The sequence below is a fragment of the Amblyomma maculatum genome, chromosome 9 (assembly GCF_055883805.1).
Source record: "Amblyomma maculatum isolate TAMU_Amacu chromosome 9, ASM5588380v1, whole genome shotgun sequence".
Lineage (NCBI taxonomy): Eukaryota > Metazoa > Arthropoda > Arachnida > Ixodida > Ixodidae > Amblyomma > Amblyomma maculatum.
In genome coordinates, this window is record NC_139352.1 from 22,863,005 (window position 1) to 22,882,913 (window position 19,909).

A 19,909-nucleotide genomic window follows, 5' to 3' on the forward strand; every position below is an offset into this window, starting at 1 on the left:
CGGTATGTGTTGTTTTTTTAACTGCTCTTTCACATGGAAATTTCGAGTTAATAGGATTTTGAAAAACATCGCTACAAGCGTCCTCTACATGCCACAGGAGAATTTGCCCAGCAATGTCTTTAGAACTGCCGGTTTGCCTTCTTTTGACAATCTTTTTAAACAAATTGTAGTACTAAAAATGTTTGGAGCAGTGCATACAGGCACATAAACACGAAACCGGTACCGTTGAGACATGTTCCTCGTTATCTTAAACCGAGAGTGCGCATTTATTACGGTACTAAAGGAACAAGACTATTATGTTCCAGCCATCTTCAACGAACTATCGGACGATAAATTTTCTTTGACCACCCGCAAAACATTGAGAGTTGCTGTTCAAGCGTTAAAGAACCTATAATATGTACTGATGTTATCAGTGCATTTTTGACAGTGTGTTGTGCCAACTGTTTTTTTTTTTTTTTTGTGCCTCTGATGGAGCTCTGATGTGGTGCGAAGATTGCCGCGGCTGCCGGCTGCCAAAAGCCACAAGCCCACTTGTGGCTTCGGCGCTTCCGTATGTGTATGTTGGGTCGGGTCGAATGGGTCGGGTAGACCGATCACTGCGATCACCCTGAAAACTAGATCTCCTGAGGCAGCTGAGGAAGTGGCTGTAGCTCTAGCCTGCGCCCACACAAAGGCGCGTTTCGTGATCTGCGACAGCAAAACTTCCATACGAAATTACAGTCGTGGGTTGATTGCTCCCCAGGCAATTCTAATCACCAATCTCGCGAACTATACAGCTGATTTGGACTCCATCGCACACTGGCGTTCCCGGCAACGAATCCGCCCATGCCATGGCTCGAGGGCTCTACCACCGAGCCGGCGGCAGAGAGGGGGGGCTTGGAGCGGGGAGCATAGAGTGTGCCAAATCTGCAGCATTATAGACTCAGTAGACGGGTGGCTGCTGCGCCAGCCCCTACCCTAAATTTCAGGCAGGCCGTCGCCTGGCGTCTCCTTCAGACTGGGACATTTCCGCACCCGCTCCTGGTGAGCCATATGCTCCCAGGAAAAAGATCTGAATTCTGTGCAAACTGTGACTCGAGAGGGACCTTCGAACACATCCTCTGGGACTGCCCCTTTTCTCCCGGGAGGGGTCTAAATCTGACGCCGCAACTCTGGGAGACCATGCTGCGCTGCTCGGACCCTGGGCTCCAGCTAGCCGCCATCCAGCTGGCCTGGGACGCCGCCGGCCAACATCTGCCGGCCTGCGTCTGAGGCGGGGCACCCGCCATCCATCCCAAGCGACGGAGGGCCACAGCCTCTTATCCGCTGGAATAAATAAAAAGTTCTGCTCTCTCTCTCTCTCTCTCAAGTAGTCTTACATGTTTTGGTATGCGTTAATTTGCTTACTAACATTGTCGTTCAATCTATCGAGTTTATACTTATCGAACGCCATAACAAGGAAACAAATATATTCGAGGACACGGCGACTAGAGGGACGAAAGGCGAAAGCCTGAGAGCTGCGCCAAATTTGCGCCTGTCCTCAGGTGCAAGCATTTCGGGGAGATGACATCAGCTCATTAGCGACGAGATCGCACTCCTTGTATCTTCGATCTTCACAGTTGTTCTACGTTTACTGCTGTGTGGTTGATTCTGCCGGGTGTGCGGCATTAATTAGTAATTAATTATTTATCGCACTACTGTGGCTTATAAGCACTAATATTTAATTAGTCATTATTTGTGATTATTTAATTAGTCATTAATCAGTTATTGTTATTGACTGGCATATGGCCATATGAGGCACTCATTCGCGCATACTGTGGTGGTGCTTTGTGATTGGTCGAAACCTCCTTGGCGTCATCCCGTCTCGACCAATCAGAGCCGCCGCAAAAAGCTTGACACTTTTGCTGACGACAACGATGAGGCAATAAAGGCTTTCGCCTTAAAGTAGAACCACACTGCAGCACTTCAGACAGTTGCACAGACGATACAGTTGATTCGAACGCAGACGGCTCCGGCGTCGGCGAGCACCACCTGTGGGTGTAAACATTCCGTAGATCGTCTGGTACGGTGTCCGGTTTGTTATCGCGTTGTGTTAGAACTGCCTTCATTGCAAACGTTTCTGTTGTTTGATCGGAAGTATTCCGAGGGAATGTATCCTGCGTGGCAGCAAGTTGGACCACACGAGGAATGAAGTTCAGCAATTTTGTTTCTTGAGCTACTTGGTGGAGTTTTCTCGTTTTGGTGAAGTCTGCGCTCCAGGCTGCGCCAAAATGAGCACACGACAAGCTTGCGCTATTCGGAGACGCACTCAGCGGATCGCGAGCCTCTTTGCGGTATGTCCGGCTTCATAGCGGATATTTACCGGACTACGTTAAAAACAGATTCTTTCGAAAGGACTTATCACACGCGGCCAAACTCCTGCAACATTCGACAACTTTTATCGGCCGGCCGTATTCATTTGAGTTCTGCGAAATTAAAATATCCCGGATACTCTGCTACAGTAGCCGGGCATCTTAACCACTGCGCTGCGTCACCGCGGCAGGCGAAGCTTAAGCTTCTCCCTAGTATTCAAGCGATGGCTTCACTACGCGAGGTAAAGCCAAGGTCACCGTGCGCTTCCGACGACCTTCAAACAGCTTTGCGGTGAAGGTGGAACTACAGTCACTTTCGGTAGCTATGTTCTGACCACAGGGTAAGGTAGGAAGAAGAAAAGAAAATGTACGGTCCTGTTAGTGGCTCTGTAGCTGAGCCATCTCCGCTGCCTCGTGCGAACAGAAGGTAAAATAGAGAAGAAAAATAAGAGGGAGAGAAAGACGCGCGTCGCAACGCGTATTTGGGTTTACTCGGTACGGTGGCTCCGCAAGGGACAAAGCAACAGAAGAGACGAAGAAAGCGGGCTGTTCCGACTAGCATCTACCGCCCCCAGGAGCGGAGCAGCCTAGCGATTAGCGGCGCATGCTTTTTCAGTGGGCGTCGCGTTGGACGCGGCACTAGCTTGAGAGAGCCTATAATACTATTACTACTACTACTACTACAACTACTACTAAATAATAATAATAATAATACACAGTAATATTTCTCTGCTAAATATTATTATTATATATCTTTAGGGGTCAGCTGGAGCAACTACTCTGAACAAGCACCGTTCACTCCGTTAAATATATACCATGCACGTGGAGAACTGTTTCCCGCTCATCAGCTCGATCCTTTGCAATAAAAACTAAGAAAATGTATTATTATCATTAATAGTAGTAAGGACTCGTTTCACGAAGTTGGCACTGAATTGTCTAGTTAACGGCCGAATTAACTGGCTAAATATTATCTTCACAGTTCTAATTATTATTAATAATAGTAATTGTTTCACAGGAAGGGAAAGGCGCAGTGTCTGTCACACTTGTGTCTGTGGACACCAAGTGATGAAGGTGTCCACACACAAGGGAGGAAAAGAGAAAGAGGAGCCGTAAGAGTAGTTCAGGTGTCCGCAGACACAAATGTGACAGATACTGCGCCTTTCCCTTCCTGTGAAGCAATTATTATTAATAATAATTAAAACTGTGAAGATAATATTTAGCCAGTTAATTCGGCCGTTACCTACAGACAATTCAGTGCCAACTTCGTGAAACGAGTCTTCCTCTATACTACTACTACTAATAATAATGATATTAATAATATTTAGCAGAGAAACATTACTGTGCATTATTATTATTATTTAGTAGTAGTAGTAGTAGTAGTAGTAGTAGTAGTAGTAGTATTATAGGCTCTCTCAAGCTAGTGCCGCGTCCAACATGAAGCCCATTGAAAAAGCATGCGCTAATTGCTAGGCTGCTCGGCTCCTGGGGGCGGTAGATGATAGTCTTCTTTGCTTGTGAAACAGTTACTCGTCAAGGCTACCTCGTGTAGGTGGTAGTCTTTGAGCGCCTAACGGTCACTCGTGAAGCTGGCAGTCAATCAACGTTACGAGTGGTCAAACGCATGCATGTTTCTCAGCTGCAATGTCTTGTTGCAGTTGGTGAGCTGATGAGACATTCGTTTTCCTGTTTTCCTCCCCATTTTTAATCCTAAAGCTTCTGCGCTTGCTTGCAAATATAACAAACTCCAGTGTAGCGTACATGTCGCTAGCTTATGTTGCTTACTTCGAGAGCTCTCTTCTAGCTTTGTGCAACAAGGAAGGACCACGCTACTGAAACAACAAAGATAATCATAGAAAAGTTGCTTAGGCCACAGCTTATCAACGCAGGAAAAATAGTAATTGATCCAGCAGTTTACCGAAAAAAAAAAAAAAAAACTGCTGAGAAAGATGGGAGCTTGCGAGTTTTATCTTTGCGAATGGAAAACTACGCAAGTAGTCATGTGGTGATTGAACTTTGTAAATAATGAAATGTTTGTGTGTACTTCTTGATTGTGCTTTCCTATATTTTGCTCTTTGTCCACCACACGAGTTTTGTAAATAAAGAAACATGCCTTTTTTTAAATTGCTGACAGTGTTTGCCTCGTAATTTTGTTCAGAAAGTCAGAAAGTGGCTAGTTTCATTACAACCAAAGGAGGTTTAGTGCCAAAAATGTTCAGATACGTTTGGCGTATCATTGAGAGTTAATGAAAAATGTGGCAGGCGTGTATGATAGTGCCATTATTCTATAGTCTAATCATAATTAGTTTGAATTAACCCACTTGCTCGGCTTGGCCCTCTGCGTGTATAGGCATAGGAGTAAAAATTAAAAATAAAAGCACTGCACCCAGTCTGTAGCATATGCAAACAAGTGAAAAGAAATAAGCTGCAACTCGCGTGATAATTGCGCACATTTATGATATGGCGGGCCGCGTAGTCTACAAACGAGGTAATAGCTTCTCACTTTCGATCGTATAAGCTGGTCCGTTTTTAACGGGATCACTTCCGAAAACCTCGCATATACCCATATGGCGGCAGAGGTGCCCGAAAGTGCCCCGATTACCCTTCACCTTTATCGAACTTTTTTTTTTATTACGCAAGCTTGCAATAATACATATTATAAAAACCCATGTAAATTATTTTCCGTAAGGACTCTATCGAACTTGCGTGCTTACGATCTTCCAAGGCTGCTTTAAAACCGTGCGAGAAAAAAAAAAAAAAGCTATCGTGACATGCATCCAAGTCAGCAATAATCTTGTGGCTAATGGCGGAACCATTTATAGAATTGTATTCATGCGCGATGGATGTTTATGAAAGTCGCCACACTCGTAAATACTGTGTTTAGCGAGGGAATGAACTGGCAAATGCACGGCATGTATAGTATACACAGACACACACTGTAAGGGACCGACGGGCACAACAGATTAGCGCGTGCCCCTATGGAACGCCTAACAATGGCACTGCACTAGTGACGACAGGCGGGTCGTGACTGGACCGTTCTGTTGTTTTCTTTCCTTTTCTTTTTTTTTCTTTTTTTTTTTTTTTACACGCTGTCTCGACCTCGCGGGGGCAGGTGAGACGCTCATTCAATGCAAGCGCCCAATGGAAGAACGCGACCCTAGGAGTTTTGCCTTTCCTTTTTTTTTTTTTTATGGGAGAGAGGGCTTAGTCCTCATAAAGTTGAAGGGGGCGCTGGACGTCGGAACGAACCAATCAGGTTGATGTTGGTTGTGATTGGTCGTTGCGGAAATTAGGGCTGCACCTAAGGGGGTTAAAACCGAGCCCGAGGGCACGGTCCGGGGTTCCGGGAGAGGTTTTGATGCTCTGCATTGTCGGCGACGCTGAGGTGGGAATATTTCCCTTTTTGCCGGTTCCACCTTACATCTCTGTCGTAAATGTTGTAAATATCTGCTGTGTGTATAAATATTCAGTTTTTTTTTTCTTCTCGTTCATCCCCTGCCTTCAAGTCTTCACTCATACCGTCTCTGACGGGGACGCCTCTAGCGAAAAAAAAAAAAAAAAAAAAAAAAAGCATCCTCTGAACCACATTACCGTCTCTGACGGCGCACCACTGGTGCACGGAGAAGAACCACCATTCGGAACTTTACTACCACACACACACACACACACACACACACACACACACACACACACACACACACACACACACACACACACACACACACACACACACACAAAACGCAGTACCGCAGCAGACAGCGCGCTAGAGCAGGCATTCATGCTTCGGCCAGGCATGCAACTTCGGGTAGTCGCTGTCTAACTTTACGCATGTGGGCCTCATACTATTAGGACTTTAACAATCGCGAAATTGTTGGCTACAGTCTTGCCCGTGGCATTTTAAAGCTGGCAGCTCGACTATGGTGCTAGCGCAAGCTGAGGAATCTCGTGTTTTATAGTTTGCGCCAAGGTGCGGCGGAACACTTGATGCATTGGAGTCACTGGAAAATTTTCCAGTGACTCTATGATGCATTATGATGCATTAAGGCTCAGCGACAGGTCTTGATCCAGCCGCTCCTCCCTCCGATAGGTCAGTTGGCTGCACGTGACCTTTTCGCCGCCAAGCTCCGCCCAAAGGGTCCAGCGGAGCTCGCTGCGCCGCTGAAATGCATGGCGGTCTGCGCTTGCCAGCGTGATATTGGCCGATTAGTTAAGCGAAACGTACTTCGCATGCCTCTATTGCATCTTTAGGAGTGTATATGCAGTACTTAATGTTTAAGCGGACGCAATAATTACATCTCTGAACTCAAATCTTGAAGCGTGCGCGTGACATGCGGCTGCGTCGGGCTGCTGTGCTTACGGCTGCCGGAACAGTGCAGAAGATGCAAATAAGTCATTTTCCATTCTTCGCGGTGACGATAATACGAACAGAAGGAAGCTATGGCCTCATGATATCGGGCGTAAGATTTTCATGTCCACGGAAAACACATGACTATGCGAAGTGATTTCTGTCTGCTTAAAAAGCCGTTTGCTTACCCGGGATGGTCTTTGTTTGGGCATATGCTATTTCATGAGCAAAATATCAAGGACGCTATGACTATGTATTCGTTACTTGTACTGTGGATATCTAGTGAAAAGTCACTGCCGTTGCGAGCCCCCTTACTTTCCCGAACAGATCAGGACTGTAATATTACGCGCGGAATCAATGCTGTCAGAATGCTCAGAATGAAAAGCCAATGCTTGATTATGCTTATTACGAAAATTCATCAGTTAATTGATATAAATGAAAAATGAAACATTGGAAAAAGAGGAGGGTGCGAATGTGTCAAAGTGATCGAAATGGAAAGTCAAAATTTGCCTATGCTAAATATCGGTGTATAAAATTTAAAAAAAGAATACAAACAAAACTTTGTACCTTTGTAAAGTGAAAAAAAAAAAAAAAAACGTGTATGTGAAACGCTATTGGGCCATTGTTTTAACGGAGCAGTCTCGCATCGTTACATCGAATGCAAACAAGTTCCGCTGATCGCGCACAGGGACTTGTCAAGTTTTGAAAAGGCGGCATCCAAGCTTACTGGTGACATTATTGCCCGGCAGGCTATAAGGAAAACAATATAAAGCAAATAAAGAATAGAAAAGTCAGGAAACATTATCCGTGAGCTTTGTATCGCATCATATACCCGATTTTTTTTTGTATTTGTTGGAAGATATACATGCGTTGGTAATGCACAGCTGCAAAGAAACTGACTTTTTCTCCAAAATAAAGCTATTGGAATACTGTAAACGAAATAAACTCGAGCCAAAAAAAAAGTGTACAACGGAGTATACCCGAACAGTTACAAACGCAATGACGCCCTTATTTCATCAGAGCTCTGTGCGCAACGAAGTTCCCAAAAGTTGCAGAAAACTCGCAGTCTACTTTATTTTTAGTAAAGAAACGAGCCCAATAAGTTTAATGAAATATCGTTTCTACTTCAAATTCGCTGCTAATGTCAAATTATAATTAATGAACAGTTTTCTAGCCGCTGTACTGAGTCGAGAATGGTTGAGAAGAATGAGCTGGCTCGTTTAACGCACGCGTTTTTTTTTTTTTTTTTTGACGTTTATGCTGCACACGCATGTTTAAGTTATTATTCCTGTCTTTTGAAGTTTCCTGAGCAGCAGAGGACACAAATCTTGAATTCACCGGCTTATGTGTGCACCGAGCGCGGCTTCATGAGTACGCGGTATACGCTCGAAAGAGTGCCACGCGTCGTCTGCTAGCGCTGCCCCTGGACCCCTCGAGAGGGCGCTCGTGTAGTTGTCGCTACCTTTAAAAAAATAGAGGAGCCTTATGATGCATTAAAGTCCGCGAAAGACGCTGCCACGCCCCTTTTCCAACCTTTTCTTCCTTTTCGCACTTTTTCTCCGGTCGATTGGAACGGCCGGAGAGAAACGCGCGCGCGGAGGTGATCTCTGAGGCCATGCTGCAGTGCCACTAGTTCTCGCGATCGCCACTTGGGACACTCTCCTCCGCTGGGCGGTATGGGGAGCTGTGAAACTGAGTTTGTTCTAGTAACGTTAGTTTGACAAGTGGAGCCTTTTCCATACTTTAGTGGGGATTCTTCTACCTGCCTTTGTGGATTTGTCATCGATTTCCATGGCGTCGAACTGCGCGCAAGATCACGGCAGGTACCTCCTCCACTCCTGATATATATTCGGCTATTTGGCAGCATCTGATGCCCAATCGTGTTACCGGGAATCGCGTGTAGAGTTGCCGCGAGCGACGCGGTATATTGTTTGCTCAAAGAAAAATTATACTGAATAGTAGCACTGTCATTTTGACATATAGCAGGGAAATGAAACAGCGGCAACCCTTAGAGCATATAACCAACTCGTTTGCAAGACAAGTGTGACATGCTGAAAAAGGGACCAGTCAGCAGCCATGGATCTGGCAGCAGTGTGGAGCTTTGTCATGGGTAGCACATAAGGTGGGAATCTGGCATTGCTTTACCGAGTTGTGGATATAAGCACTGTAATCGTAGCGCATTTGTATGCATGGACCCCGAGCCATGTATATGTTTTTAAAATTTTGCGGGATTTCATTTTTGCCAAAGGGGGCCACTCTCGGAACATGTTGTTCAGACATTTTTATTTCCTGTACCTCAAAAACCACAGGTGTGAAGGGTTTTACATGAGGGATTTCCTGTCGCTTTCTTGTTCACATCTGTGCATTTCATTAAACCTTTCGTTCTAGTCTTTAATGTCAACTTAATTCCAAAAATCATTCAGTTGGTTTAGTTTTGAAAGTGCACATTATTGTTTGGTTTTAATTTCTATATCTTTTAACTGTGTCAGCCTTTGTGTATATTGTAATGGTTAGGAGACAGTGCTATGCTTTCAAGTAGACTCATACAGTGTATATGGTTCTCATTTGTCTTTCAGTGCTGCCAAGGGCTCCATGACTGCAGAAGTAGACGACTGAATCAGATACCAATTGTGTAGCGGGACATAGTTTTTGCTTAATTCAATAAAAATACTCCTTACGCAACAACAAAAATCATTCAGTTGGTTTAGTTTTGAAAGTGCACATTATTGTTTGGTTTTAATTTCTATATCTTTTAACTGTGTCAGCCTTTGTGTATATTGTAATGGTTAGGAGACAGTGCTATGCTTTCAAGTAGACTCATACAGTGTATATGGTTCTCATTTGTCTTTCAGTGCTGCCAAGGGCTCCATGACTGCAGAAGTAGACGACTGAATCAGATACCAATTGTGTAGCGGGACATAGTTTTTGCTTAATTCAATAAAAATACTCCTTACGCAACAACAGCTCATCTTTTTGCATGTGCAAGCCACACTGCACGAGTCATTACCTATACACTATTTAGAATGCATGCTGTTTTATTCCCGCAGTTCATGCCCTTGAAATTTACCTTCCTGTATTGATCATGCAATGTTGTATGCATGTTGAAGAATGCTACTGTAATATTGCATCAACATGACAGCCATGTTTATGTCAACGTTGCCGGAGTTTGGTTTAGGGAGGACATTAGCCATGTTCTGGCAACGTTACGGGACCACATTTTAGCAATGTTGCAGTAACGTACCGTCGCTAAGGAACACACATGCCTTGACGTCTGGAGTTAAGCTGAGAAATTCTACAAGGTGCTGCTTAGCTGATGGATGGACAATTTTCCATTATTATAGCCACTTCACATAATTAGCATAAAATTAGCGGGACACTAGGGGTGATGGCATGGTCCATATAGGTCACGAAGAGTCGGACACGACTGAACTGAACTGAGGGGCGATGTCAGGGTCGGTCGATGTATAACGCCGTTTCTTACTTCTGTGAACAATATATACAGGTCTGCGATCCTACACGCAGTTTTAGTGCCTAGCAAGCGGCACATATTACTAAAAACGCGATAGAAATCGGAATCAAGAAGCTCCTCCCATCAAGAGCGACTGCCATTTTGAGATGCTCGTGTGACGTCACAGAGGATACGCGCGGAGTGTCGTCTGCAATGAAGGCTGCAATATCAAGGGACACGTCTCTCTCTCTTGAAACAGTAGTGGTCCCTCATGCAGAAGTGATTGATGAAGATGTTACCGCACAAAAGCGACGTAAGGTAAGGCTTTTTTTTTTTTCTTTTTTTTTTTCAGCATAAGGCACGCGGTCAATCAGTGGGGGCTGCACGTGAATCGACGCACTGATCTGTCGCATTACAACGGCAATAACGCCAGCACGACCAATGGTCGCCTATCACCGTATTGTGGGGTTGTCGGCCCCGCGACATCGACGAATCGCGTTCAGAGGCCGAGCGACAACGACGCCCGCTGTGTGAACGCTTTCGCTCGTCTGTATCTTAACTGTGTTGTAAAAAGGAAAACAAGCGGCTACACTTTATTGTTCCCCCTTCTCATCAGCGGTGACTGGCCAGAGATGTTCGTCGGCGCCGAACTATACCGACCCGTTCTGCGACGAGTAGGCCTAGCGCGAGTACGCGGAGTTCGGTCCAATTACGAAGCGCGCATTCACAAGCTTTAGCGGTTGAATGTGGCCGTCGAGTGTAGTTCTGCCAGTAGTGACACCAAATCGACGACTGCTTACATCACAAAGCGGGGCACATTTAGCTGGAAGCGACCCTGTAGCTCAGCCGGCAGCTGTCGGCGCTGCTTGTGGGTAAACAAACACGCTGGGGGCGCAGTCGTAATCCGCGAACCGGCGCATAACTGCGGAAGTTTGGGGCTCACACACTAAATAGTAAATGGTGTATGTTTACTGTGTTTACGTTGAAGCAACCACGTATTATCATTTGGCTCGGGAGTCGGTCGCGCGCGCGGCTGCGGGGAAGGCGAGACGCGGAGACAGCGGTAGATGGAAGGCTTGTTCGGTGCGGGCAGTGAAGCGCATTCTATTCGCGATGAATTTTGCGATGGCGTGACTGAAGCGGCAGTGGCGGCGCGTGCTTTCGTGCTCTGGCGCCGTGACCAGACTGAACATAGTTTTGCAAAAAAAAAAAAAAAATTACCAGCCGGGAATAATTAGTTTGACTAATACGCCTAATAACAGCAAGTGAAGGGGTACTGCTTTTTTTTTAATGTTTTGTCTGCGTCTCGAATATCGCAAGGTATGCTCTCGCGTCAGCGTATGCTTGTTTGGAATTTCCTTATAGTTTCGGACCAAAAGAGCGACGGGCAATAGCTAATCAGCAACAACGCTAACCCCTCCCTCCTTTCGCCGCGCACACGGCGGAAGAAAAAGTTGGACATGCGGTTTTTTGCATGCGGGAGCGTTTTATTGGCAAGCTAACTCTCATAACGTAAGAATAATATGCTTCCGATTTTATGCTTAAATAATACAGCATAAGACCATCGATTTCGGCCTCCTCGACAATCTCTAGACGAAGCCCAAAACAAGTCCGAGGATCACTAAGGGCTCAGATTATAGTCGAGGCTTGTCAAAGAAAAAAAAAAGTTCCCAGTGACCACCGTCCACGGCGTGCATTCAAGAGCGCAGCAGACACCGCAAATAACTGCAGGATGATCTGAATCTGAGTAGTTGGTTCATGATAGTACGCGTAACTACAGCCTAACATGAAAAAACGCACAAAAGAGAAATGAAAAGGCTGACAGCCTCGTGTGGTCTTGTCTTCTCTTTTGTGCGTTTTTTCATGTTAGGTTGTAGTTACACACTACCGCAAATAGACGACACGGTGATGATATCTCGTTGTGTCGTCAGCAGCCAATGGTCGCCGACCAGAAAGCTGATTCCGATATTAAAAACAAATTAATTTTATACTGCACCGAATGAGCTCAAATTTCGAGGATTTATAATTTAGCGTGTTTGGAGTGAAATGCAATAAAACTTTCTTAATTTGCGTAATCCGACATTGGCTTTTGATTCAGAGCACATTGACAAGTTTGAACCCCCTTTTCCAGTTTTCCATTTTTGAGTAATTTCAATAGATGAATTACACAATTTTTCTTATTTGCCATCACCAAGCATTGTCTTCTCATTCTGAGCATTTTGACAACTTTCAATACGCCTCAATTCTTTCCCAATTCATGATTTTGTTCAATTATTTCAATCCGGTTTTGTTTTGGTTTATAGGGTGTAACTTCCCAAAGCAACTTGGGCTATGAGAGATGCCTTAGTGGAGGGCTCGAGAAATTTCGACCACCTGCGGTTATTTAACGTGCACTGACATAGCACAGCACCCAGGTGCTTTGCTTTTGGTCTCAATTGAAAATTGGCCGCCGAGGCTCCGATTCAATCCCGCATCCTTCGGCGCAGCAGTCAAGTGCACTTACCACTATGCTACCTCGGCAGTGCAATTATTTCAGTTCGTTGATTTCACACTGTAAATTTTCATAATCAGCATTTACCACTGATTCATTATTAATATAAACAGCGCGAACACGAAGACAAAGGACAAGATAAAAGAAAGCCACAGTACAAGCGCTGTACTGTGGCTTTCTTTTATCTTGTCCTTTGTCTTCGTGTTCGCGCTGTTTATATTAATAATGAATAAATACCAACTCGCCCAAAAAGTATCTTGGTAAGCCATATTTACCACTCACTTTTCATTCGGAGCATTTTGACACCTCTGAACCCTCTTTTCCGATTATATTTTTTTCATTTCTTTAATTCATTTGGTTTAGTTTGAGAGGTGAGGAACAGCAGTTTACATTAGGTAGTGAAATACTGGAAGTAGTAGGCGAATGTCTACTTAGGACAGGTAGTAACCGCAGATCCGGACCATGAAAAGGAAATAACAAGAAGAATAAGATTGGGATGGAGCGCATTTGGCAACAACTCGCAGATTATGACTAGCAGCTTACCGGTATCGCCCAAGAGGAAAGTATACAACAGTTGCATCTTGTCTGTACTCACCTATGGGGCTGAAACGCGGAGGCTAACCAAGAGAGTTCTACTTAAGTTGAGGACAACCCAGAGGGCTATGGAACGAAAAATGGTAGGGGTAACATTAAGAGATAGAAAGCGTGCAGAGTGGGTCAGAGAAATAACTCAAGTTACCGACATTCTAGTAGAAATTAAGAAAAAGAAATTGACATGGGCAGGACATGTAGTGCGAAGAAAGGATAACCGATGGTCGCTGAGGGTAACAAACTGGATTCCAAGGGAAGGAAAGCGCAGCAGGGGGCGGCAGAAAGTTAGGTGGGCGGATGAGATTAAGAAGTTCGCAGGGGTCAAGTGGATGCAGCTAGCACAGAACCGGGTTAAGTGGAGAATTAGAGATGCCTTCGCCCTGCAGTGGGTATAATCAGGCTGATGATGATGATGATGATGAGAGGTTTAACGTACCAAACGACTCGGGCAATCAAACGCCGTAGTGGAGGACTCCGGAAATTTCGACCACTGGGGTTCTTTAACGTGCACTGACATCGCACAGCACATAGACGTGTTGCTTTTCGCCTCCATCGAAAGGCGGCCGCCGCAGCGGGGATTCGATCCCGTATCCTTGGGCACAGTAGTCGAGCATCCATAGCCTATCGCACAGCAATCATCATCAATCACTTGGACCACAAATTACCATGATATATATATATATATATATATATATATATATATATATATATATATATATATATATATATATATATATATATATATATATATAATTTTTTTTTTTTCACACAGCCTCCGATAACTTCCGACATGTGGAGCTGGCGTCTACTCCCAGAGGATGACAGGTTTGACAGTTGACAGCCGTGTGGTGCGGAAGCGTGTTCTATCGCTCCTCCGATTGCACGTGGCTTCCAGAAACGGACGGACTGGCGACAGCGGGAGATTCCGAAAGCGTCAAATAGATGAGTTCGTTCTTTTATTAACTTTGTTTCGTTTTCAGCTAGTTAGGTTAGGTGCAGCCTAAAGAATAGATTTTACCTCTTTGTCCTAGCGGCCTGGTTTTTCGGGCCAACAGCTAGGTTTTCTCGGCGTTCATTCTTTAACTATTTTGTTTAGATAAATATTCTTTTTCCTAGGCTATTGGCATTCGCAAAGCTTTTTTTTAACGCGTGTTTGCTAGTCGTTTTTGTGTCTTCCTTTTGCAGTTTGGATATTCTGAGAATTCGTAGTAGAAGTAGTTCAGTTGATACATGCGTAAGATGTGCAATCAAAAGAAGGTAAAGTGTACTCAGTGTGAGGCGCAGGTTAATCTCAAGGAAACGCGTTTTGACTCTAGCTGAAGCGGAAGGCAGTCACTTCTTGTGTCGGGGTTGCGTGCTGAGTGCGCGCCTAGATGGATTTGAACGAGTAAAGGGCAGTTTAGTGTCTCATATGGATGATTTAGAAAACGAAGCAGGTTTGTTAAGGGCAGAAAATCAGAAACTGCGAGGACAGCTTCCTCAAATGGAAAATAAAATGACCGACTTTGTCCTTGGAACCAACGCGGACGGACATTCCAGTGCGGGCCACGTGACTGGGACCAGCACTGGCATGGAAAGCATAAGCAAAGTAGGCCAGGCGGATCCTAACCGACAGAGTTATTTAGAAGCAGCTACTTAGAAGTCGGAAAAAAAGGAAGTAAGGAAGAATGAAAATCCCAGGGAGAAGGACACAGATAACCGAAGGCAGGAGCCAACAGTTGGGAGAGGGAGAGAGAGCGTGCCAAGGTGCTTATCGCCGGAGATTCTAACATGAGCAGGACATGAGCAGGTGCAAGCGAGATATCTTGGAACGTGTAAAGCGAGTGTTAGTTGGAACCTTCCCAGGGATGACAATGAGGGCAGTGCTGAAAGAGAGTAAAAATAGGCTGTTGAAAAATTCCGCAGAGCGTAAGATGGTGATAGTAGTCGCGGGGCTAAACGACGTCCTAAACGGTGACGCGGCAGGAGTGGTGGAAAGTTTAGCTAAGGGAGTTGACGATATCAGGGAGACAACACAGCAAGCGCAGATAGTTGTATGCAGAGTACCGGAGGTGCTAGGATTGAACGGAAATCTGGAAAGCCTGGAGAAGCGTTTCGAAATGGTTGAGGTAAACAGGGAGGTGCATAAAGCAGGTTTTGGCAGGGCTTTTCAGCGAGATGGCATTCATTTTAACAAGTGGGTGGGAGTAGAGATTGGCTGGCGCCTGGCAGGCAGGGCTGTAGCTTTTTTAAGGGGTCCGCGAGGGCTCCGTGCACAGAGGTAAATAGATTAGAAGCAGAAGAAAGCGCAATAACGGAGGCTTCGCCACAAAAAAAAAAAATGGAAAGGAGGAAAGTAGTAGTAGTAGTAGTAGGCCGAGAAAGAAAAGTACAAAAAAGAGATTTAACACTAGGATCAGCTGCACAAACATGCAAGGAGGTATAAAAAGAGCAAAATGGCTAGAGATAGAACAGTTGAAGGATGACAAAATAGGTGCATACGCTCTATGCGAGATTCATCTCAGGGATCTAGAAGATCCGCCGTTTATAGAAGGCTACGTCTGGGAAAGTTGCAACAGAACGAGAATGGAAAAAAAGGGTGGAGGGGTAGGTGTGTTGATACACCAGGGAACAAATTGGCAAAGAATAAAATCTTGCACAGAACATATCTGGGCATTAGGAACAATTGCCGGCATAAGGACATGGCTAGGTGTCACGAAATCGGCGCACATTTTCATCAAGCCGGTACGGCGCGAGGCCCGCGCGGCGTCGCGTGGAAAGCAAGGAGAGAAAAACCTCCTTCACCGCGCGGGAGAGCGCGTAGCTTTGTACGCGTTGCCGTCACCCTCTTTCCCCTTGTCCGGGGAGGACGGTGGTTCATCGGTCTGGAATGCGCCAGAAAAATCGAGAATCTTCTATGGGACCTGGCCAATGACGACGCGCGGCTCGACGGGAGGAGGAGAGAGCGTTATAACCAGCGAAGCTAAGTGTGTGTGCCCACTAGCTTTGACGCGTGCTAACAGACAGACGCGGCGCGCCCTATTTAGAGACCGCGTCGCTTGTTGAGTCAGACAGTCAGTCAGTCAGTGTTTGCGACGTGTTCGCCGGTGCTTCGGCTGGACTCCCGGGGATCACCCGCTGCTGGCAAGCCCACGGACCTGCAAGGGAGCGGCGCTCGTCTCGTATGGCGGCCACATCGTGACTCTTGAGGCGTCGGACTGCAACAGTGCCCGGTGAACAATTTGGTGTTTGTTTATCTACCTCTCTCGTGTTTGATCTGTTGGAAAGCCTCTGTGTTATTTAATCATTCTGTAGTTGCATGCTTAGCGTTTGTATTCTGTGAACCTCTCGTCTGTGCATTTCAAGTGATCTTTTGTATTCCTTTGTATCGTCTCTTGCTGTGCATAAACTGTGTTTTGTTTTTTACTTCTGACTCCGATCTTTACTCTGGTTTGAACCGGCGACCGCTGGGCACCAAACGACCACCCCCTTCTGTCACTACAAGGTAGTTGAATTCCGGCTGAGCTTGCCACGCAGGTCGAGGGCATCTCCTTTCCGACCGGAACAGCTATCCCCACTCACTCTAAGGGTGTCTGGGAGTGTGCGCACCGTTAAGGGCGCATCGTTAATAAAAACCCCTAATTATTAACGGGTGACACTAGGGGCAGTTTATTTAGGAACAGGACACCAATGCAGGCAAGAAACAAGGATCTTGTTGAATATCTCAGTGACGATATAAGCCAGTTTGGAAACGGGGCCAATATTATTCTACTGAGGGACATGAACGGCCAAATCGACGATCTGGATGGTTACACGGATTCTAACGGGAAGCTAATGCTAGATTTCTGTGAGCGACACGACCTAGTTATAGTAAATAGAGAAACAAAATGCGAAGGGCAAATCACGTGGGAATTCCGCAACAGGCAGACGACCATTGACTACTGTCTAATGTCGCAGGGAACTTATAGCAAGGTCACAAAAATGGAAATAGACGAAAAAGGAGAGTGTAGTCTGGGAAGTGATCATAAACGTATTAGTCTGCAGATGGGGCCCTTGATGAAAAGAGAAATGGAACTTAGACAAAACGTAAACGCAAAATTAAACGACGATCAAATAGCGCAGATAGCAGCATACATATATATATAGGAAGAAATAGAAAAGAGCCCCATAGAAGACTGAAATTATGAACAGGTAGAACTACTCATAAGGAGGAAAATTAAGGAGGATAAAGTAGCAAACCGCTGGAATGGAAAGAGGAAGTCACGGAGCTGTTGGAATAAGGAAATCAGGGAAGCCATTGAACAACGGCGGGCTGCTTCAAGGGAACACCGAAAGACCAAGAAAGCACAGGTATCCGAGGAGGAAATCGACCAAAAATGGGAATCATATCGACAAAAGAAGCTTGATACAGGCCCTCGTCCAAAGTAAAATAAAGCAGTCTACCGATCGCTGCATGGCTGACATACACGATGCCTCTAGAGGCGGAACAAGAAAATTATGGAACCATATAAGCTGGCTAGGTAAAAAGAATCAGAACCGGATTCAAGACAATGCGGGAAATTGGTTAACGGGAGACAACGCAGTGAACTACATCACATCATTTATAACCGAGTCACTTAAGAGCGACGATAGGGTAATCTCCGCAAATCAGGAAGCAACACAAGGTAGCAGAATACAAAGCAGCTTAGAACTGACCAATCTAAACTGGAAAAAGGCAGAAAAAAAAATATTCCTAAAAACACATCTATACAGGAATAGATGGAATTCTGATCAAGCTGGTTAATGAACTTGGTCCAAGAAGTAAGGAAGCATTGTTAAAAGCTTTGGAAACAGTCATAACGAATAAGCAAATTCCGGACAGCTGGCGGCAGAGTAAAATGAATTTGATTTATAAAGGGAAAGGAAAAAGGATGCACATAAAATCCTACAGGCCGATCACCATAACATCTGTTATGTACAGGTTGACCATGCAGGCGGTGAAATTAAAGGTGCAATCATGGGTAGAAAGTAACAAAATACTCGGAGAACTTCAGAACGGCTTTAGAAATGGTAGGCGCTTTGGTGATAGCCTGTTCGTGCATACCCAATGCATCGAAAAATCTAGAGTGGAAAATAGACCTTTCTATTTGGCCTTCCTGGACATACACGGGGCGTACGACAACGTAAACAGGGAACTCTGTGGAACATATTAAAAGAAGAAGGTATCGGTTATGAGATAGCAGAGTTCCTACAGGAAATGTACCGGGATAACAAAGTAGAAATTACATGGGAAGAGATAAGAAGTACGGAAGCCGTGAAGGTATGCAAAGTATTAAGACAAAGTTGTCCTCCATGCTTTCTATGATAAACCTGGAACGGAGGATATAAGAAAGTAACATAGGTTTTAACCTGTCACATAGATTAGGTGGAAAGGCGGTAGAGCAGCGCTTCCCTGGTTTGATGTACGCAGACGAAGAATTGCAAACTAGTTAAGTATAGCGGAGACGAAGGGGACGCTCTAGGCTTCAGTTTTAGCGCAGTTAAGTCGGGTCTGATGATTTTTAACGGCTCAACTGATCAGTCTTAAAATACAAGGCCATGAAATACCCAGAGTAGCAGAATACAAATATCTCGGGGTATGGATAAACGAAGGATTGCATACATTGGAAACCATGAGCAATCACTTAAGGCCAAAGGGCGAAGAAATGCCGGGATAATGAAGCATAGGGCATTGTGGGGATACAACAGGTATGAGGTTTTGAGGGGTATTTGGAGAGGAATTATGGTGCCGGGGCTTACTTTCGGAAATGCGGTTTTGTGCCTAAAATCAGAGGTACAGTCGACATTAGAAATATATCAGAGAACCGTCGGACGATTAGCACTAGGTGCCCACGGCAAAACCACAAATGAGGCGGTACAAGGAGATATGGGCTGGGCATCTTTAAAAGTACGGGAAGCTCAGAGCAAAATATTATATGAGGAACGCCTGAAAAAATTGGACAGTAACAGATGGGCAGCTAAACTATTTTAAATAGGTATATGTATTTAAATACCTGTACCTAAAAAGCGTTGACTCACAATGGAAGAAAAGAACTAGGAAACTAACCAGTAAGTATGCTGGTCAAAGGACGAATAAATAAAGAGCGTTAGCAACAGGTGAAAAACACAGAAGGTAAAAATTGGATAAATTCGATGGAAAAGAAACAGAGTGTGGAATTGTACCGAAAGTGGAAAAGGCAGATCAGGAAGGAAACTTTCTTTGATAACTCAAGAGGCAGTGCCCTGTTTTTTGAAGCTAGATCAGGGTGCCTTCGAACACGCAGCTACAAAAAAACTTAACAATGAACATGACGCATGTGCTGTATGTGGTAAATCCAGTGAAACAATTGACCATATTATACACGAATGTAATCGCATCCATCCGGAAACCGATGCAGGCAAAGTCACTCTTCCTAAAGCTCTGGGGGTTTAGAGATACCAGTGGCCGGGTGAATAAACCAGCGGTGGAAGCTAGCAAAAAACGACTGAAAGATTGGTGGCTTAAAAGCAGAAAAGTGGCATAATGTTAGTAATGTAAAAATAAATATTCAATAAAAAGAATGATGGTATAGTTAACCAATCTAAAACAATAGTTAAAGTATAGGGAGAAAAATGAGCATGATAGCTACTGCTACCACCCCATTTCAAAGGGGACGCTCCTATATTCCATCCATCCAGAGCTTTTTTGAATGAAAAGCTATCATAAGCGT

At 44.9% G+C, this 19,909-nt stretch overlaps 1 long non-coding RNA gene across 1 annotated transcript in view; it reads left to right on the forward strand.

Annotated features, from left to right (window-relative positions):
- The window catches only part of LOC146178582 (uncharacterized), a 184,609-nt gene extending 175,255 nt beyond the window's left edge, over positions 1–9,354 (forward strand). Inside the window, exon 3 of the long non-coding RNA XR_014700619.1 lies at positions 9,249–9,354. This is a non-coding gene — a long non-coding RNA (uncharacterized LOC146178582). The remainder of the gene's footprint in view (positions 1–9,248) is intronic.
- Positions 9,355–19,909: the final 10,555 nt, after the last annotated feature.